Source organism: Balaenoptera physalus (assembly GCF_965194825.1).
Source record: "Balaenoptera physalus genome assembly, chromosome: 8".
Lineage (NCBI taxonomy): Eukaryota > Metazoa > Chordata > Mammalia > Artiodactyla > Balaenopteridae > Balaenoptera > Balaenoptera physalus.
Genome location: NC_138887.1, coordinates 53,119,657 through 53,142,304, shown reverse-complemented (window position 1 = coordinate 53,142,304; position 22,648 = coordinate 53,119,657). Strand labels below are relative to the sequence as shown.

The 22,648-nt window shown below is 40.6% G+C and overlaps 2 long non-coding RNA genes across 2 annotated transcripts in view; one reads left to right on the top strand and one right to left on the bottom strand.

Annotated features, from left to right (window-relative positions):
• Positions 1-22,648, top strand: part of LOC309665948 — a 143,277-nt gene that overhangs the window by 112,414 nt on the left and 8,215 nt on the right. The gene's annotated exons all lie outside the window — the stretch shown is intronic.
• Positions 9,848-22,648, bottom strand: part of LOC309665945 — a 340,836-nt gene continuing 328,035 nt past the window's right edge. The window contains exon 3 of the long non-coding RNA XR_014266799.1: positions 9,848-15,401. This is a non-coding gene — a long non-coding RNA (uncharacterized lncRNA). The remainder of the gene's footprint in view (positions 15,402-22,648) is intronic.

Here is a 22,648-nt window from a genome sequence, read left to right as displayed (position 1 = left end):
TCCTGGGAGGAAACTGATTTTTTCACTTAAGAAGAAAGACTTCCACTTGAGAGAAGAAAAGAACATTTGTGCATTATTGGGTGTAATCATAGTGAGGTGACACTTTCCCATTAATTTGTATCAGGAAATGCCTCTTCTCCTTTAGACTGTATCTTCCTGTCTCCTCTCTCTGGGTTTGGCTGTAGCTAAAGTTAAACCCCAATTTATACCAGTCCTTTAAAAAATAAAATCTGTATGACCCTTTCCATAAATCCTCTAACTAGTTTGATACGCACAAAACTGCTAGTTAATTAACTGCTCTCTCCCTCCAGCCAAACCTTTCACTGTGAACTTGGACCCAAGGTTAAGGACATGTGGGTCAGTCACAGGCAGCGGGATAGAGAAAGTCACAACCACAGTGTGGAGGTAGGAGGCTTCAGGAAGCTAACACGCTCTGTAGGTGAAGACCATGCCGTCATACAAGCTGTTTTCAGTGACAAGTACTTTGCATACATGACACTGTTTAATCCTCTCAGCCGGCCTAGCAGGCAAGATTATTGCCCCCATTTTAGAGGTGAGGAAACTGAGGCCTAGAGAGTTTGGATAACTTGCTTGCCCAAGTGTGTGCACATTGTTTGAGGCTAGATCTGTTAGAATTCAAATCCCCTATTTTTAACCACTCATTTTGTCCAAGGTGCTATGAGGAGGATACCTTTGAAAGGATAAATAAGAGATTGATAATAGCAGTTCCCTAAGGATTGGGAAGCAGGGAGCTGGGAGAACTGGGGGGTCTGAGGATAGAGGAGAAGAGACAGACTTTTCATTGTCTGCCCCTTTGCACATTTTGAATTTTTTTTTTACCGTGTACAATTGGTCCTCATTATTCATAGATTTCATACCTGTGAATTTGCCTACTGGCTAAAATTTATCTATAACACCAAAATCAATACTTGCATGCTTTAATGGTCATTTGTAGACATGCGTCCAGTGTCGAAATATTTTGTTCACTGGAATGAGCACGTTCCCAGCTGAGGTGGAACAGGGCCTATGCTCTGCTTCTGGTTTCAGCTCTCAGACAGCAATGAGTCGCTGACCATGGAGCCGTAGAGAAACTGAGAATTTAGGAATCCAACATGAAGGAGTCATGCTAGGCCAGAGGCCCCTTTGTTTATGTAAATTTCTCTGGGGATAGACTCAGATCGGAAATCAAATTCTGAAAGGATTCCATGACCCAAAAAAAGAATTTTACCAATAAAATGTACAAATACTTTATCTTTTTTTTTTTTTAAACTTCCATCATCAGTCTTAGTAGTTTTCCTTTTCAAAAAAATTTTTGAAAAGAAAGACTACCCTCGCCAACCTCCAGCTGCAGGGTGTGTAACAGACAATGACCCCAGCTGCTCTGAAATCCATTGTCATGTGTGCCATGAGGTCATGCCTCCCACCGGCTGCTTTGTGTGGGGCAGGGATACCGAGGTAGGCCTGTTCCCGGGAGACAGAGGACTTCTCAGATGGTCTCTCGGAACCTTCCTTAGGCTGGACTATGTCTAGGGCACTTCCACCTAACCTTACCTCCCAGTTCTTCTCTCTCTGCATTAACGTCGCATCCTAGCCTGATGGCTTCATCCAGCTCCATCCATTCCCTCTCCCAAGGCGGTTCCCTAATAAAACTCCTTGCATGTTTAATCCCAGCCTGGTGTCTGCTTCTCAAACGAGCAGGACTAACCAAAGAAGCCAATGTCTAAAGTTTCGCAAAAGTTACCAAGTTATGGGCCAAAACCTGGGAAGCTGCGCTCGGTGCTCTGTAGTCAGCTTGACTCACTCACTGCCCACAGGACACACTCTGCTTCCGAGACTGAAAGCCACCAAGGTTTAGATTCAAGTCTTGAACAAATTACAGGTTACTGTACGTTACACATTACATGCATAATTAAAAGCCTTTAAAGATCACACGTAAATGAATTTAAATCCACAAATGCCATGAATCTATTCCTCTGAGAATCTGGATACCTCAAAACCATGAATTAGTCTAATAGGTCCAGGTGCCAGTCAGCCTGTGAGTCATTCCACACGCACTTCCTCCACCTGGATGCACCTCCCTGCGATTTCTACCTAGTGGATTTCCCCCTGTTCTTCAAAATGCAACTCAAAGTTTACCCCATGTAGGAAACCCTCCCTGACTTCCCCTGGCCAGATTACCTCCCTGTACTCTGTTTCTTTAAGGATTTGTACCTGACTTTATTGAAATACCTATCAATTAAGCTTTTTTATTTCAGGTGCTGGTAATTAATGACTGACCACAAATGCCTGAAACAAACAGACTGCTAGCATGGTTACCTCACAGAACAAGGATGCCAGAGAAAGTCGGTGGTGCGGTTGATTCCGTCGCTCCACAGTGTCATTCAGAACTTAACTCCTGTTGCATCCGTCCACTCGATCATCCGCAGTATGTTAGGAATACTGTCCCTCAAGCTCTAACCACTATCACCTCAAAAACCAACTCAAAGGTGGGAAGGGAAGAGGAAGGCTCCTACGCACTGGCCTCTCATTTTTGACTAATGAGAAACCCCTTTCCAGGTACGCCCTTTTATCTCATTGGCCAGAAAGGGTCACGTGGCCATTCCAACCAATCACAGCAAAGAGAAATAGGATTACATGATTGGCTTAAAACAATAATGATTTATCCCTTGAATGGAGCCCACCTTCTCTGAGCGCCTTGCTGCCTCGTGCCTAATTTCTTTTTTGAAATCAAGGCCCTGTTAGCCGGGAAGCTGGAAAGAGTGGCTCTTGAGCAGAGAACCAACAATGTCTGGCGCACCCCCGACTCGGAGTTCCCGGCTGACCTGCCTCCGTCTGCCACCGCATACTGTGGAGTCTCGTCTCCCTTCTGTAACTGGCCCACAGTAGCATTCAATAAAAGTTTGCCGAATACTGGAAACATTTATTTGTTTGTTGAAAAATAAGTGCAGCACACATGAAAAACTATAGGAATGCTAAAAAAAAAAAAAAAAAGTGGCTTACAGAATAAAATACTAGATAAATTTTCCAACACCTCCCCTAAAAGATTAATAGGAATGCTATCACAATTGTAGACAGGAATAGACTGAGGCTCAAGAAGATAAATAACCAAGCTGAAATGACAACATGAACATTCTGACTCAGTTTCCGTAGTCAAAATCACAGACCCCTCAGGTCTCTGACTCACACTCCAAATATGGTTTTGGTTTCCCACTCAGGAACACAACTATTTAAATGGGGGCCACAGAATACATGACACACTGGGAGGTGTTACACTAGATAAAAGAAACACTAATACAATTTTACTGGTGATCACAGAAAATCACAATCAAAACACGGGTTTTGGTGTTACATAGGATGCGCTACTCACTGAAAACCTCTTGCAGTTCTCGGACCTCAGAGGTTATCAACTGACAAATTGAATCTCTCTGTGTTGGGTCCCTGCAACAGTTCTGATCACACTCACCTGGCAGTTTTGTTTGCAATTGCATGTTTAGGTCACAGAAAAGATAGGTCTTAGGAATTTGGGGGGATAAGAGGTCAGGAAAAGGATACATAAGGACACCCAAATTCCTAGCGTGAGCAACTAAGTGGATGGTGGATGGAGGAGCAAATCTGGAGAAAATCCTCTGCCTGGAACACTCTCCCTGAAGAGAAACCATGACTCTTCCACTTACCTTGCACGAGTCTGGGCTCCAAGCCACCTCCTCCGAGAAGCCTTCCCTGACTCTACCTAAAATGTGAACGCCATCATCCTCCATCCCCTTACCCTGCTTCATCCCTTCCGGACATTACGCTCTGTTGTTTTCTGTCCATCTCCTCCACTAGAATGTAAGTTCCAAGAAGGGAGGAACCGTATCTGTCTTGTTCACTCCTGAGTCTCCAGAGACCAATACGTCTGGCACATAGCAGCTGCTTGGTAAACATGAGCTGTGAGACTGGATGAGAAGCCAGACTTATGCAGGAGGTCAGTGAGAAAAGAAAATAGGTATCTGATGCTCTGGACCTTATATAGTTGAGTACAGCCGGGAGGAGGGAGCAGTGAGCCGTATGCCCCCAATGGGAGAGATTAAGTGAAAGAAAAAAAAAGCCAAGGGTGGGTTCCTGAGACCCTCTGCATTTGAGGGAGAAGAATAGGAGATGGAAGAGCATCCCGAGCAGTTGAAGAAGAACCAGGAGGTCGTGATGCCATGAAAGCCAGAGAGGGAACAGTTTCAAGATTTGATTAACAAGGCCTAAAATATAGAAGAGCCAAGAGGATGAGGATAGAAAAAATGTTCTGTGGTTTACACGTATATAATACAATCTCTCTCTCTAATGGAAAATATCTAATGGAAAAATGGCAAGATTGCAGAATCGAGTCATTTCCCTTTGATCGTTAATCATAATTCCACAGAATCAATCATTTCTTTACTTTGAAATTCATATTACTTCTTCTCATTAAAGTTTCCAGCCTACGTATTACTGTAGTTTACAAACGTATATCCATCCATAAATATATATAATACACACGTGGCAGAAGCAGCCTAAAACAATTATTCCTAATTCATTTGCAAAAAGGCATTTTAGTTCTAGGTCAGAACTCCCAGGATCCCTTATAAAAAGTTCTGGAGAAAAAAAACCCTGGAAAACATTTCTGACTCCACAGGCCTCACAAGGACACCTTTCAGACTCTGATTCAGAACTCCCAGGAGCAAAAAGCCATCTGGCACTTGTCCTTATAAAAGCCAAAACCCTTTCTTCAGAATGTAGCAACCTTATCACATGACCTCAGCTGGCCTGGAGGAGAGCAGGTGGGTGTGACGTTAAAATGTAATACGAAGTTCACCAAGCCCTAGGGACACTGGGGAGGGACTGCATTTGCTCCCGAGCACGCTCATTCATCCCTTTGAGGTGTAGATGGGGGTCGGGCCTCAGAGAATGATTAATCGCCAGAGCAGCTCAGAGCTGAATTCCTCTCCAGCAGAGGGCTTCCCAAGTCTTTGTTTCAGGATGAACTGGTGATGAGGACAGAGGACAGGAGGGACAAGCTGGTGTCCTTTCGGTCTGTTACTTGCGTTTCGGTTCACAGTAGTGCTCAGGCTTGCTGTACATGAGAATCACCTGGCAGCTTTTAAAATGCTGCTGTCGAGGTATGGGGGCCCAAATAGCAGTTTAAGCTTCCCAGGTGATTGCAATGTGCAACCTAACTGAGACCTTTAAGGCAACTGTCTAGCCTAAGATGGCTGCTGGGAGGACGCTTGCCAGACTCAGGTATCACTGATTCCGCAGAGAGGGCCATGGTCATGGCCGAACGCAGGAACAGTCCCTGACCTTGTCATTAAATCCTGCAAGCTGCTGCAGTTTCACTTTCTGCGTGACCCCCCAGTCAGCCCAAAAGGGAATTAGCCACTGCGGCTGCGACGCTGCTTAAGGCAAAGGAGCTTTCCCTTATGTTACTCATTCACCCAAATAGAGCACACGCTTTTCTGATCCATCCTAAAGAAAGATTTCGGGCTTTGAGAACGCAGGCATTTTTCCATAAAGCCTTATGATTTAAAGGGTGGTCCTCTAGTATCAGTATTGGCATTTGGGGGAAGCTTGGTGGAAATTCAGACCCACCCTGGACCTGTCTCAAACTATAAATCTTGCTAGATGGCGCAGAACGTATTAAAATATTTTTACTGTATTAAAACATACACAAGAGAGGGAGAAATACTCATAAACTGACAAATCTTTGAGAGAGACTTGGGGAAAGAGGCAAAACAAGCCTCTCAAAAAGGAGAAAAGTAACATAAACTTTGGTTCATCTGAAATTGACTTTTGTTGTTGTTATTTGTTTTTGTTTTGTTTTGCTTTATGATTACCACCAGGAAGGTGGCTAAATCTGGTAAAGATTTCTTTAAACTTAAAGGAACAAAACTGGGGGAGCAACCAAAATCTTAAGAGCAAATAATTTAAGAATTTCTATAAATCATGTAATTAGTTTAGCGGGTCTAAAGGATTTTCCCTAAGTCACCATCTTCTCAGGCTCAGAATAATACATTTAAATTGAATCATAATTATTGCCTCCTCTTGCTCAACATTTTACCATCTGAAGATCCTTGAAATCAAATATCCCATCACAATTAAAGTATTTTCAAGTCACACAGTCTTAAGGATTTTGTTACCACTAGGTGGCAATGTTGACCAAAAAGTGCTAGAAACCTATGTAAACATCCTCTTTTTAACCATATTTTGTGGTTTTTTTAAATTTGTTTTTCAAAGATCAAGACACCTGGAAAGGTTAGAAATTGCACTACTGTGCAGTGAAGACCAAGAACTGAAACATGTAAATGTAGCAAATCATCAATGAAAGACAACTGGAGGAGAAAGAAAGGGAGCTGCAGGAAGTAACAGAGACTGTCTGAAACAGCAGGCGGCCCAGGAATTCACGGGATGGACCTGAGAAAGAATTCAGTGAGTCTGGACAACCAGAGGATTCCTGACCGTGGTAATGTCCCCAAGGAGATCGCTGCCCTGTAGAACTCGATGCTAATAAACTATCGTAATGGGTTGTGACAAATCAGAATCTGACTTACCTGGAGGAGGGGCGGGCGCTGGAAAACAATCTTAGGTGCTGCCAGGATACAATAAAGGGAAAACGCATCTTGGGTCAGTCGGCCAGCACCGACAGCTGCACTGGGGCAGTGAAACCAAGCACGAGGATATTGATGTGCTTGAGAAATTGGAGAGATGAGAAAACAGGGACATCCAACTCAGAGTCAAAGAGCATCCCTTAACATAGGACATTAGTCCCACCATGACCTTCACTAGTCAGCTGATAGGAAGCTGACCGTCCCTGCTACGTTTCACATCAATTTCTCAGCACCGGCATACATTGCTCAGTTGCATGCAGCATCATTCATTTGTCAAGCTGCTATGAGCAGAAGTTTCTCACAATGAACCTGACGTGAGAGGAAGGTCAAAGGCAGGCTTCTAACAGTTCATCCATTGATTCATGCACTGAGATTGAGCAGGCATTGTTGCAGGCTCACTTACAAGATTTACACTCCATCATTTGGTAACTCTAAAAGCCCTATTTTATAGCTGAACCGACAAGTGTCAAGACTGAAGAGAAGCCCTCCTGGAACTCCCTCTAAGCCAGTGGTTCTCACACACGAACATGCATCAGAAGCATCTGGAGGGCTGGTTAAAATACAGATGGCTGGGTCCATGCCTAGAGTTTCTGATGTAGTGGGACTAGGTTGGACCCAAAAATTTGCACTTCTCACAAGCTCCAGGAGATGATTATGCTGTTGGTTTAGGGATCACACTTTGAGAACTAAAGCTCTAGGAAAGTCTGAGAGACTCCAAAACTGTCCTTGGAGCCTAGAGCTACTACAGCCTTGGCTGTAACCATTAATGTAGTTGAAACTTTCTAAATCCCAAAGGCTGCCATAAGACCTAGCTCACTCACACACAGTTGATTTAACTTTTACGTATTTCAAAGGCATTACATTATATCTGGTGGATCCTAAACCTTGGGTATATTTCTAACTCTCTCTCTCTCTCTCTCTCTCTCTCTATCTATCTATCTCACACACGCACACACACACACATACACACAATTATTCACTTATTTATTAATTAAAGAAAATATTTACTAAATGCTACTGTATGCCACACACTGTGCTAGGCTTTTCTAGAAGAAATTATTACACATATAGGCCCTTCCCAAAAGGCCTTATATGACATTAGAGAAGACCAAGGCCTTATATGACATTAGAGAAGACCAAGCATGTTCACACATAGTTACACGGGTAACCACAATGCAAGCTTGCAATGAAAGCCATAAAGGAATTACAAAGTGAGATGAAATTTTGGAAGGTGAAGCAGTGTTTTTAACTCAGGAGAATAAAAGAAGATTTCAAAAAAAGATGTGATAGCTAAGCTGGACCTTTAAAGAAAGGGTAGAATTGGGACACAGGAGACCGGACAAAGGCCACTTCAAAGTGTAAACATGAGTCAACATAAGAAAAAGTGTTACGTATATAAGTAAAATAAGCAGCTCAGTATTTGGGGTGAAGATGCCTGAAGATAAACTATATAGGGAAAGTGTTGGAAAGGCTTTTTAACACCAAGATAAGAAAATGAGTGAAAGTTTTAAAACAAGGAATTGAAATACTAAGGAATATTAACCCAGCAATAAATAATATGGGAAAGATACACTGTATGACGGAAGGACTTGGAGTCAGTTGGGAGCTAGCTACTTTTAAAAAATAATCAAGATATAAGAATAAATCAAAAATTCAACTGAGAATTCCCTTGAGATATTAGGAAGTCATTCAATGCATGAGACCTATTTTTAGATGAAAAAATTAATACTAAAATATCTATACCTGGCCTATACATGCAAAGAAACCCTAGACGAAAATTTAACTTACTAAAAAAGGCATTTATTCAGGGCCACTATAATATAAAAAGACAGCATATCAGAAGTTAAAACCTCCTTGAATTTTAGAGGAAATCACGTATTTAATGCATTTTTTTTAAGCATTAAGTCAAATGAACTGGTTGTGACTTTCTCATGGTGGCATCACAGTCAACCAGAAATGTCATTCTGTAAACAGCAGCTTTACACCTATGGGTTTTCAACTAAATTTCCCCAGAGCTTTTACAGTACTTCCCCAAGTTTCCCTGGTAGACTATAAAATCAGTTTAGGTGACAAGGAATAACCATATTTTTATTTTAATAGTTACATATTTATTTTAACATGTGATGAAAAAATATAACCAGCCTACTGGACCCCTTAGTTCACAGATATTATTTTTTTAAACATATGTAATTTTAAGAGATGAGCCAACCTAAAGAAAACATTAAGTATATAATAGTATTATAGACATATTAAATACCAACTATTCCAGACCTGTTTTGTCAGATCTTTGACACCTCTGGGGATATCATATGGCCCTAAAACAAGAGTTGGAGTTGGTCATTTTATCTCATGCCAGTACGGAGACCACGTAAAACAGGGATTCCACTTAAGGGCTGTGAAGGGGAAATTACCTTAATGTTCTTTTAGTATTTTGTTTTTGAGCCTGATTTGATCGAGAAAAAAAAAAAAATTGCAAAGACCTCTGGGTGTGCAAACATGTCCTGAAGCCCCTTGCGGTTGATGTTGCTGTTTCTCTTGACAAGGTTACTCCCAGGATAACAAACAAACAAATCAATCAATATAAAAAAATAATAAAAATTGTCTTTTTTTTCAGAAGCAAATGCTGCTGTATAACACCAACAGTCCATGGTTGGTGGGCTGAACAGTCCACCAACCATGGAATTCACATAGAATTCACCCCATGAATTCCTCAAAATTAAAACACTTCATTGGTCCTCATATGACAAGACCCTATGTATTAGTCAGCTTGGGCTGCCATAATAAAATACCATAGACTGGGTGGCTTAAACAGCAGAATTTTTTTCTGACAGTTTGGAATCTGTAAATCCAAAATCAGGATGCTGGCCGTGGTTGGGTTCTAGTAAGGGCTCTGCTCCTCGCTTGCAGAAGACCACCTACTCACCGTGTCCTCAAATGGCCTTTCCTCAGCATGCACGTGGAGAGAGAGATTTCTCTCTCTCCCTCTTCTTATAAGGTCACCAATCCTATAGAAATATAGGAGCTGAAATAATCACTTTATTCAGGAGGACCAGAAAAAGGTTTCAAGGAAAGAGGTAATAGTTGAGCTGAGCCCAGAAGTCTGAGTAGGATTGGGACATGGGTTGGGGGTGAGGATAGAGTAAAGGCCACTCCAGAGAGAATAAACGCCATGAGCCAATGAGCATCACGGGGAAAGCATTAGGGACATTGAGGGGGGAAAGCATTAGGGACATTGGGAGGAAAAGCTGCTTGGCATTGCAGGTGTGTGAATTGCCTGAAGACACAGACATCCTCAAGACGGGAAGAAAAGGGTGATAAAATCTCCCCCAGAAGTTTCCATCACCCTCCTACTTGTCTCATAGCCAAACACTGTGTCCCCGGGCCACCCCTGGCCATCAGTGAGGCTAGGAAAGTGACTCTTTAGCATTTCCAGTCTTTACAAAGGAAACAGAGGTGAGAGAAAGAAGTGGGCGAGTGTGGGAGATTAGCAGTCAGTGATGTCGATCACAACAAGATAGCTCATCTTTCCGGACCTCTGCTTCCTTCTCTGAAGTGGGGAATAATGGTGCCTTCGTGGGCCTATTATGAGGATTAAATGAAATGCAAAGCACCTGGGTGTCCCAGCACTTGGCGTATAACAGGGACTCCATGTGTTCCTCTTCTCTCCTAGTTTATGTCCCTCCATCATATACAGTTACTGCTCCGGGTGAATATGGAGCAATATGACATTTACGATTATGACAGGTTAATTGACAGGCTAACTTATTTTGTTCTCACTACAGAGCGAGTCTTCTCCTTCTTATTCTAAGAGGGTAGTCAAGGCTTTTCTTTCCTTATCTCAGAGGTTTTGTGTTACAGGAATGCATGCAGCATTGTCTGGTATCCCAAAATCCACGTCCCACCACCACCCTACCTCACTCCTTCTGGCCTTGGATATTTATTTATGGAAAACTCAACCCACTCAGAAGAATTATACCAGATAGTCTGAGGGATAGAGGGGATGAAAGAATGGACTTGGACTAGAAAACGTGGGCATGTCTGAAGGAGGCATAAGATTTTGATGGTTTTATCTCAAGATTGGGAAGGGGGTGAGGGCTTTGCTGGTCTCTACAGTATACCTTAGTAAGGCTCCTTGTCTTATCTCAGAAAAGCCCATGACAAGGCTTGACCAAAAGGCAGACAAGCTAAGCAACTTAAATGTCCATCAACAGAGGAATGGATAAAGAAAATGTGGTACAGATGTACAATGGTATATTACTCAGCCATCAAGAAGAACAAAAGAATGCCATTTTCAGCAACATGGATGGACTTACAGATTGTCATACTGAGTGAAGTCAGACACAGAAAGACAAATATCATATGATACTGCTTATATGTGGAATCTAAAAAAAAGGTACAAGTGAGTTTATTTACAAAACAGAAGTAGAGTCACAGATATAGAAAACAAACTTATGGTTACCAGGGTATAAGCGGGGGAGGGATAAATTGGAAGATTGGGATTGACATATACACACTACTGTAATAAAATGGATAACTAATAAGAACCTACTGTATAGCACAGGGAAATCTACTCAATACTCTGTAATGGCCTATATGGGAAAAGAATCTAAAAACAGTGGATATATGTATATGTATAAGAGTGGATATATGTTAACTTTGCTGTACTTCTGAAACTAATACAACATTGTAAATCAACTATACTCCAATAAAAATTTGTTTTAATTTTTTTTTAAAAAGCTACTTACCTTCATGGAACCAAATAGGTCAAGATAATTTAAACACCAATATTGAATACTATAAACTCAGGAGACCACAGGGCCTTATTTAAATGCTCTGGACAATAAAATGCACCTGGGATTGCTCATATGACCCTGGGGTCAAGGTAAAGAAGACTCCAAATGACAGAGAAGTCCCTACCTACCTTGCTGAACAGGAACATAAGTTAAATTTGATTTAAACAAATAAGAGAAGCATGACTTTTCTTACACTTTGTATTATGAGTGACATTAATACCCCCTCCATTTTATGCATAGTCCCACTTTTTTATTTTTGTTTTTGTTGCCTTCGCTTTTGGTGTCAAATCCAAAAAATCATCAACAAGATTGATGTCAAGGAGCTTACTGCCTATGTCTTCTTTTAGGAATTTTATGGTTTCAGGTCTTACATTCAAGTCTTTAATCCATTTTGAGTTTATTTTTGTGTATGGTATAAGAGAGTGGTCCAGTTTCATTCTTTTGCATATGGCTGTCCAGTTTTTCCAACACCATTTATTGAAGACACTGTCTTTCCCCATTGTATATTCTTGACCTCTTTGTCATTAGTTAATTGACCATACATGCATGAGTTATTTCTGGGCTCTCTGTTCTGTTCTATTGATCAGTGTGTCTGTTTTTCATGCCAATCCCATACTGTTTTGATTACTATAGTTTTACAATATAGTTCGAAATTGGGGACCATGATGCCTCCAACTTTGTTCTTCTTTCTCAAGATGGCTTTGGCTATTCAGGGTCTTTTGTGATTTCATACAAATTTTAGGATTGTTTATTCTATTTCAGAGAAAAATGTCATCAGAATTTTGATAGGGATTGTATTCAATCTGTAGATTGCTTGGGTAATATGAACATTTTAATCACTTCAGTCCATGAGCATGGTGTATCTTTCCATTTATTTGTGTCTTCTTCAATTTATTTCATCAATGTCTTATAGTTTTCAGTGTACAGATCTTTAACTTCCTTGGTTAAATTTATTCCTAGTTATTTTTTGATGCAATTATAAATGGATTTTTTTCATAATTTGTTTCTGGTAGTTCATTATTAGTGTATAGAAGTGCATCAATTTCTGTATATTGATTTTTTATCCTACAACATTACCAAATTTATTTATTAGTTCTAACAGTTTTTTTATGGACTCTTTAGGGTTTTCTATATATAGAATTATGTCATCTGTAAGTAGTGACAGTTTTACTTCTTCCTTTGTAATTCGAGTGCCTTGTATTTCTTTTTCTTGCCTAATTGGTCTGACTACAACTTCCAGTACTATGCTGAATAAAAGTGGTGAGAGTGGGCATTCTTTTCTTCTTCTTGATCTTAGAGAAAAGCATTCAGTTTTTCATCGAGTATAATGTTAGCTGTAGGCTTGCCATATACGGCCTTTATTATGTTGGGGTAGGTTCCCTCTATAACCACTTTGTTGAGTTTTTAGCATAAATGGATGTTAAATTGTGTCAAATGCTTTTTCTGCCTCTATTAAGATGACTGTGACTTTTCTCCTTTGTTTTGTTAATGTGGTGTATCACATTGATTGATTTGTGGATGTTGAAACATACTTACATCCCTGGAATAAATCCCACTTGATCATGATGTATGATCCTTTTACTATATTGTTGAATCTGGTTTGCTAATAATTTATTGAGGATTTTTGCATCTGTGTTCATCAGGTATATTGGCCTGTAATTTTTTTTTCTTGTGGTGTCCTTGTCTGGTTTTGATGTGAGGGTAATGCTGGGCTTGTAAAATGAGTTTGGAAATGTTCCCTCCTCTCCTATTTTTTGAAAGAACTTGTGAAGGATTGGTATTAATTCTCCTTTGAATGTTTGGTAGAATATACCACTAAAGCAGTCTGGTCCTAAACTTTTGTTCGTTGGGAGGTTTCTGATTACTGATTCAACCTCTTTAACAGTAATATTTTTACTATTCAGATTTTCTATTTCTTCATTATTCAGTCTTGGAAAGTTATATGTTTATAGGAATCTATCCATTATAGGTTGTCCAATTTGTTGGCATAAAATTGTTCATAGTTGTCTCTTATGATCCTTTGCATTTTTGTGGTATGAGTTGTAATGCCTCCTCTTTCATTTCTGATTTTATGTATTTGAGTTCTCTCTTTTTTTTCTTGGTGAGTCTATTTAAAGTATTGTCAGTTTTATTTATCTTTTCAAAAAGCTGTCTCTTGATTTTATTAATCTTTTCTATTGTCTTTTTAATCACTATTTCATTTATTTCTGCTCTGATCTTCATTATTTCATTCCTTCTGATAACTTTGGGCTTCATTTATTCTTCTTTTCCTACTTCCTTGAGGTGTTAAATTAGGTTGTTTATTTGAGATTTTTCTTATTTCTTGAGGTAACCATTTATTGCTGTGAACTTCTCAGAACTGTTTTTGCTGCATCCCATATGTTTTGGTATATTTCCATTTTTATGTGTCTTAAGGTATTTTTTATTTCTCTTCTGATTTCTTCATTGATTCATTAGTTGTTCAGGAGTCTGTTGGTTAATCTCTCCATATTTTCCAGTAAATTTTCCTGTTTTCTTCTTGTAATTGATCTCTAGTTTCATACCATTGTGGTTGGAAAAGATGTTTGATATGATTTCAATCTTCAAGAAGGTAAGTCTTTATTCAGTTGCTAGGACTATCACTGTCAGTTTTATCTTTATGAAATAATGATTACAGATTTATCTCCTGGCTAATTTGGAACAGTGGCCACACATAAAAAGAATTGTCTCCTTTGAAGAAGTATGTGTAAGTTAGAATAAATCCTTTATGTGATAAGATGTATTGGTGTGTTTTAAGGTGATCTCTGTCAGTATATGATTCCAAGACTTTAACCTGGAATACTTCCTTTTGGAAAACTTTCATCTGGCTCCACTGAAAGTCATTTTCCCCAGCTCCCAACCCCATCTGTCCTGAGACTAAGTTTCTATAGTTGATGAAAGCACTGTGGGCTAGAAAGAATAGCATAGGGAATGTGGTTTAGAAAGTCATTTCTAAAATTATTCTTGGCATGAAGCACCACTGGTATGGTAGGTATTCAGCGCTGAATCTATCGGGTTTTCCTCATGCTGTGCACTCAGACAAGTCTGAGATGGGTGATCTAAAGCCACTGACACTGCACTATGATAACATTACTTCTCATTAAAGCAGCCATCCTGCTCAAGTAGTCCTCAAACAACGGAACCATTTTTAGGTAGAAAAACATGTTCCTTGTTGTGGTCTAAAACCACCTCTCTCCTCTGGGTTCAGTTACAATGCACAGGGGGAAGTGCATGTCTCGCCCATGCCCCACCCCCTACTCTGGCCCATCCCCCTTTATTATTACCTGACCTCTAGTCACACCCCCAGGTATTTTTATCCCAGACCAATTTAATGTCTTAAGGGAAGAAGAAATATTTTGGCAGTCACCTTCTGTCCAAAACAACAATGATAAAGCATACGTACACAGGGCTTGATTGTACAAAGTGCTCCCACACATACAATTACATTTGATCCTCACAATAACCCTATAACTTTCTTACCTGTAAAACTGTGTGTCATAAAATTCTTGTATGTATATGTCCTTGCAGGCATATATCTGCCATGTGACAATCCTCCCCTTTGAGAGGGAAAACGATACACTTGACATCACCAGAATGCATAATACTCCAAGGCTTGGGCCATTCCGTTTACAAGAGATAATTTATATAAAACAAAAAAGGGAGGAGTGGAAAGTACACAATTACTGCAGTCTTTGCTTTGCCTTGTGTCATAAAAGTTTTTCCAAGCTCACGTCTCAGAGACCCACATGAGAAAGGAAAGCATTTCTAAGAGGATACCATCATGGTACATCAACTTAAGCACAAAGGAAGAAGGCAGTCACCTTACCCTGGGAAGAAGAAGTGAACAGGCCACGTACCTGGAGCTGCACCATGGATGACTCTCTCCATGTCTGTCTCCCAAGACTGGTGGGTGGAGGGAAGATATTCATTATTCTAACATGTGAACCAAAGTGGAGAAAACTTCACCAACAGAAGGCTGAGAAACAGTATGGGCAATGTCTGATGTTAACTAATGTTTTTGAGTATTAAAGACTTTGTTTAAAAAAAAAAACACTTTCTATCTGATGTCTATCTCTTAGAATTCTGAACCTTTTATTCATGTCTTATATAAAGAATTTGCTAGTTAATTTAAGGCTTGGCAAGAAGAGAGTCATGCTTGAGCTTTAGCCTAAACTAGTTACAAGCTATTACATTTATTTTGCAAATGAGAAAACTGAGGCTTAGAAAGTCTAGAACTTCCTCTTTCCTCACATCCTTCTCCACATCAGGGGACACACAGAAATTGATCATTTTGGTACAGTTCTTCCTTTCTCTCATTGACACAGCAATATCAAATTCTCCAAAATTATGCAAATTGACTTTCGAGACAATACAAGTTTTTTACATCAAGTACTTCCAGATAAAGATAAAGCTCTAATCTACAAAGGTGCAGGCATTGTTAGAAGAGTCAGTGAGCTTGAATCCTATTAAAATGACCCATCAGCCAAAATGGGACAGAAGTATCATAGATATGGAGAGAGTAATTAGAAACGGGCTGGCGGACCAGTGCCCTCAGGAGTCCTACTCACAACGCCCATTCTAGCCCCACATCCTCCTGACCACCGACACCTTGGGCTGAGCTCTGTATATATTTCGGCATCTGGAACATGAACCACCCCTCTGCCACAGACCATGGGCCACTTGTCCATGATGGGCGTGGTCCTGCCTGTCCCCGGCTGCTGAAGAAGTCCTATTGGCGGTACACAGAGTGTGACAAAGGAGCCATGAATGATGACATAGCTGACAATGCTCACCTCCTGAGATACCGTGCACCTGGGACACTGTAGACTCTGCTAGGTCTGCCCTCTAGGTGGCCTGGACAAGCCTGTTGACAGTCAAAACTGCTCTTCCTCGGGGCTTCAACCACCAGGGCCCTGAGTGACCCCAAGGGTGGGAGAGATCATTAATTCAAAAAACCACTTGTAACTCATTCAACACTGTGGTTGGGAGGCTCCAAGCTCTGTCTCACAGATAATAAGGGGTCGCTTTACAATCAATGTTTCTGATTTCTGATCTCATCTCTTTCCACTGCACCATTATGCTACAAAGGTACTGAGAGTGAAGGCCAAGGTCAAAGGAGTGATGGTCTAGGAAGAACAATAACAGTTGGCAAGAAGAAGAAAAGCTGAGTCTCCTTAGCAGACGATGTGGCTCATAGCACCCAGTACATTGACTTCAGAAGCAGCCCTGCATCAAGAGATGCAGTCAATCAGCAGATATCAACTAGACAGTCACAACCTAGGGAAAGGTGTCATCACTCTAAAGCCTCGGGGTAGGAGAGGCTATCAAGCAGATTATATTAAGTCCCTCTGACAGCTGGCACTTTCCTTTCCATACTACTTCTATCTTCTCTGGGTGTCTACGGTCCCATGCATTTCATTTAGTTCATCTCATTTGTTTGTAGTTCAGAGGTGGTCACTTTCAAGCGTCCTGATCTTTAAAAGGAGGTAAATGGTTGTTGGACGAACGGAGCAAAGTCTTGAAGAATAAACAGGGATGGTCCCTTTTGGAAGATACACGTGAGATTTGCAGGCAGGTGTCGCTGAGCAGCCCCAGGTGCTCTCTCATAAGAACAAACCCTCCAATGAAGTCCACTTGGATTCTACAACACTCCCTCGTGCAGAGCTGAGCCATCACTCAAAGCGGATCCCCTTCTCCACGGGTTGGGCAAGGATTCCCCCTGGCACAGGAGGCCATCGAGCCCCCTCACCTAACCTCTCATCTTTCTATTTTCATGCTTGTTGTTTTTGCTGTTTGGTTTTGTTGTTTTTATTATTGCTGCTATTATTATTATTATTGAAATATAATTCATATGCCATAAAAGTCTACCCTTTTAAAGTGTACAATTCAGTGACTTTTTCAGTGTACTCACAAGCTTGTACAACCATCTCCACTGTCTAATTCTAGAATCTTTTCACCACCCCAAAAGAAATCCCTTACCCATTAGCAGTCACTTCTGCCATTCCCTGTCAACCAAGAATTTACTTTCTGTCTCTATTGATTTACCTGTTCTGGACATTTCAAATAAATAGAATCATACAATATGTGGTCTTTTATGTCTGCCTTCTTTCACTCAGCATAATATTTTCAAGGTCCACCCATGCTGTAACATGTATCAGTACTTCATTTTCTTTTATGGCTAAATAACATTCCACTGTATGGATATACCACATTTGTTTATCCATTCATCCGTTACTATACATATAGATTGTTTCTACCTTTTCCCTAGGAAAAATAATGCTGCTATGAATGTTGACGTACAAGTTTTTGTGTAAATACTAAAAAACTTTCTGATTTGCTTTTTATTTGTTTACAAAATCTTTTTAAAATACACTCAAATAGAAAGCTTTAGCTTTTACATTATATTGTCTCTTAAGTTTCTTTTGGTCCTATTATCATGTCACAGCTGAGCAATCTTCCTTTTTTATTCTTAAGCATCTCTAGAAACTTCGTTTTCCCAAGGCAAGTGATTGAATTGAGGAAGATTTCCTATGGAGGCATTCACAAGAGAAAGGGTATAATATACTTCAAAATAGCATTAGACAATACATCAATGATGTTCTTTCAAAATGACACTTGTGTCCGTTAAGCTAACCTGCAATTCTCAAATTGCGGAAAATTAACTAACTAGACACGAACTCCCATTCCTGAAATGCGCTTTTTAAGAAAAACCAAAGCAAGATGTATTTTTGATCTGCTCTACAACATTCATTACAAAGCCCAGCAATGCGCCAAAATAAGTTTGAAATAAATAATTGTCAACTAAAAACATTAAAAATGAATAAATAAATGTACATTTGATAGGAGACTCGTCATGGGGGAAATTAAAAACTATTTAGGCACAATTTCTTTAGAAGAATGCCACACACTAGAGATTTTTAAAATGTAAACTTTTATACATTAAGGTAGTATTTCTAGAAATACAAAGTATTAAGGATTAGAGAATGTTGTTGTCTTTCAGATCAGTTTTGCTGATACTATTTTATTGTTCATAAGAATAACGAGCTGTACAAGCTTGTTAATACAAGCTGTAGGTCCTTCACCTCCTGGACCAACACAGGCTTCCTGACGGAAGAGCCATCACTCTTGCTGGGCCCAGCTCGTTGGCAAAAGTTAAGATTATCAATGAAACATAACATGGAAGACAAAGAGGGAAGGGAACAGAAGAAGATACTGAGAGAAAAAGAAGGTAGCTCTTCGTGAGGTCAGGAGATGTTCATGTGTCACAGATACATTGTCTCTGCTCATTCTATTTGTTTTTAATTAATTTTTATTGGAGTATAGTTGATTTATAATGTTGTGTTAGTTTCAGGTGTACAGCAAAGTGAATCAGTTATACATATACATATAGCCACTCTTTTTTAGTTTCTTTTCCCATATAGGTCATTACAGAGTATTGAGTAGAGTTCCCTGTGCTGTACAGTAAGTCCTTATTAGTTATCTATTTTATATATAGCAGTGTGTATGTGTCAATGCTCGTTCTATTCTTGACATGACCTGCAAGCTACTTGGTGGCACTGAACACATCACTTCAAGTTCTGTTGCCTCAGTTTCTTGGTGTATAAATTCAGGCTAACATCATTCCCACTTAACAAGTTCCAATAGCATGCGAGGAAGAAAGTTGGAAAGGCTCAACCTGTCCCTGTAAAGATTTACAGCTCTCTGGAGCAAGGCAGGTTGGAGCTAAAAGTATCATTATTTTTGTAGTTAGAAAGTCAGAATCCATCCTCCATCCTGCTTTAAGCCTTTGAAAGAGCTCTTTGTTTTTCTGCCTAAGCTTTGGCCCACCGGGAAAAATATGCTGTCTTTCAAAAGGTTTCTTTCATAAACAGGTCATTCTTTTTAAGTGGATTTCACCGACTATGTTTATTAACATGTAGTAACACTTAAGGAAGGTTTCATTTGGTCCTGGGAATAAAGCGATGTGGGCAGCCTACCACCCCTTAGCCTAAAAAGAAATATTGTCTAGAACAAGGCCTGAAGCGTTTGGGGAGGCCAGCACTGTTGCAGGTTGCCGCCTGGGTCTTGCATCACTCAAAGCAAAACAGTGCAATGATGCGTGTCCCGGGTGGTGGGGGGGGGGCTCATCCTGGATAAGGCCAGTGGAGGAAGGCTTTCTTAGTCACTGAAATGATCTCACCAGAGAGAAATCTCTATCAATTAAAGGGAAGATGAAGATATTCGCGTTCATAAACAGCAGAAAATTTAGTTTAACAAGCTGTCGGTCCACGTTTTCTTTCTGTCCGCATGGTTAAATTCTTCCTCTGTTCTCTAAGTTAAACATTCCCATCTTTGATTTATGTCATGACTGAGTCTGTTAACTCTCCCTGTTATTTTTTTCTGATCTCACCTCTCACTACTTGTCTTAATTCAGGCCTTTTTTTCCCCCAAGATACAGAAATCTTTTTGATGAAGGCCATCCTTAGAGATTCCTGGGACTTAATAAATCTTACAGTAGGGTTACCCATTAAATTCTTTACGAAGGGAAAGTCAGGTTAGAAAGTGTCTCTAGAGCTGTCTGGAATGAAGATTGTAAGTGAGGAAGGGCAGCCTGTTGCCCAAGGGGTGTGTGGGAAGCGTGTGTGTGCAGCAGAGGAGCTGAAAAGAGGTGACCAGCTGGGAAGGCCCTTCGCTTCCTTTCCGCTGGGTCTTTGTCTCCAGCAAAGCCTAGTGTTTGAAGCAAATGTTCTGCCTCAATATAAGAATATGCACTGCCTGTCCTTTCAAGCTCCCACCCCTTCAAGTTTCATTCCAGAATCATGAAATTCTGCCCTGCCATATGAGCTCAGAAACTGACAGAAGATTTACTGGAAGCCAGAAAGTTAAACTCTGACCAAGATTTTTATCCAACACCCTCCCAGAGCTGGATGAAGATCTTCAGAAGTCCTGAGCCTGAGCAATGATACTCACCACCACCTACTATATGTAATAGCATATTTTTTTTAAAGATCTAAACCCCGAAGTAAGTAAAAGGAATTTTAACAAAGTTCAGAATGTTAACAAGATAATGCAATCCCTTCTCTAAAACACCCATTTCCCCCCAGTTTTTTTCTATTTGTTTGTATGTCCCTACCTACTGGTGATCTAAGCCTAAGCTTGGCCCGTCTACCGGGGATTCTCCATCTGCCAACACATACCCACCAAGTGTCTTTCATTTGATTGGCTATTTGTACCACAAGCTTTTCCACTGGAACAACCATCCTTGACATGACCATCTCTTTCTAGAAGGGACTCCAAAGAAGTAGGAGGAGATTTTTTCTGACATTTTAAACATAGATTCAGTGTATTTATTTAATACATATTTCTTGAGCTCCCATGATGTTCCAAGGAGGACCCAGGAAGTCAGCTACATTACAAGGATCATTAATGTTAGGGGCAATGTCACATGTGGAAAAGGTCTTGAAAGATGAGAAGTGAGTTAAGTGAAAAAGGCATATGACTCTCCCCAGTGCAGGGAAAAGCACCTGAAAAAAAAAAAAAAAAGCACCTGTCTTAGTCTGCTTGAGCTGCTATAACAAATATATCACCTACAGTCTGGGTGACTTAAACAATAAACATTTTTTTCTCACAGTTCTGGAGGATAGTAAGTCCAAGATGAAGGTACAGGTCCATCATATGGGTTCAACCCTCATGACCTCATCTAAATCTAATTACCTCCCAAAGGTCCCACCTCCTAATACCATCACATTGGGGGTGGGTAGGGCTTCAAAATATGAATTTGGGGAAGGGGGGAAACAAACATCAGTCCATAACAGGGACGGAGGCAAAGATAACATGGAGCATTGAGGGACTGAGAAGAGATCCATAGAACTCAACAGCAGGGTATAAAAATGGAGCTCTGAAGACAATGGAGATGGCGCCATATTAGGAATTATCTTACAGGCTTTCAAAGAAATTTTTTCTGAAAACAATGGGATGCAAAAGGATTTTAGGCAGGGCACACCATGATGAGTTTTGAGTTTTATAAGAATCATCCTGACCAGCTGCATGTGAAGATGGATTGGTAGGATGTAATTGAACTAACCTAGTGGAAAGTTGGCCACGACTCTCTAAGAAACCTTTGTACCAAACAGAAAAATTCACCAAGTCACCCTCTGGGGGCAGAGGAATTAGAGGAAAAGATCTTCTTTGAGCAACACAACCCTGTAGGCACACAGCTTGAAGAAGAGTCCCTTTGTGAAAAGAAAGATTGCCCTTCCTCTCACCCGAGGGAGACTTGTGCCAGGTGCAGGGCTGGGTCGTGGCTTTCAGCCACATTCACCCCGTCGCCCAGGCGCCCTTGCACAGTACACACACTGCACACATCTATGCACAGTGGTGGGGCTCACAGAGAGAGGCAACAGGATGGAGTAGCTGAAGGATGGGGGGAGAACAGAGATGCCTGGGATGACTCACGAGTCCACAGCTTGCATTTCGGGGTGAGACTGATTAGTCTAGACTTGCGTCACACTGAAGGTGACTGAGACGTCCAAATGGGCCATCAGATAAGATCTGCTCCCACTAGACTGCAAGCTCTGTGAGAGCAAGGATAGTGTTTTATACGGGGTTGCCAAGTAAGGTTGTACAGTGGGCAACCCACATGACCCTGAGCAGCAGCCCTAGAAATGATTCTTAATACACGGCACTGAGTGAATAAAAAAGTAAAAGGAAGCTCAGGAGAGAACTGGGCATTAATACCTTAACTCCTCGTAATAGATCATTGAACCAACCTCCAGTTTCTGATTCGGTCATATACACTTTTCACCCAGGGCTTGTGAAGTGTGCCTTTTGACCAGACCTGAGCATTGGGAGATAGAGTGGGAAAATGGGGTAAAGCAAACAAATATGGTCAATCTGGGGGAAAGACGATATAATTATGTCAATTGGTAATTTTTAAAGTACATTTCAGTCAGCGACTTAAAACAGACAGGGTAGGGCCTCCCCTAGTGGTCCAGTGGTTAAAACTTCACCTTCCAATGCAGGGGGTACGGATTCAACCCCTGGTGGGGAGCTAAGATCCCACATGTCTCGGGGCTAAAAAAACAAAACATAAAACAGAAGCAATAGTGTCACAAATTCAGTAAAGACTTTAAATATTGTCCACATCAAAAAAAAATCTTTAAAAAAACCCCCAAAACAGACAGGGTAGGGTGTAGGGTATGGGAAGAGACAGAACAGGAAAGCAAGAGGGAGAAGCCGTCCTCT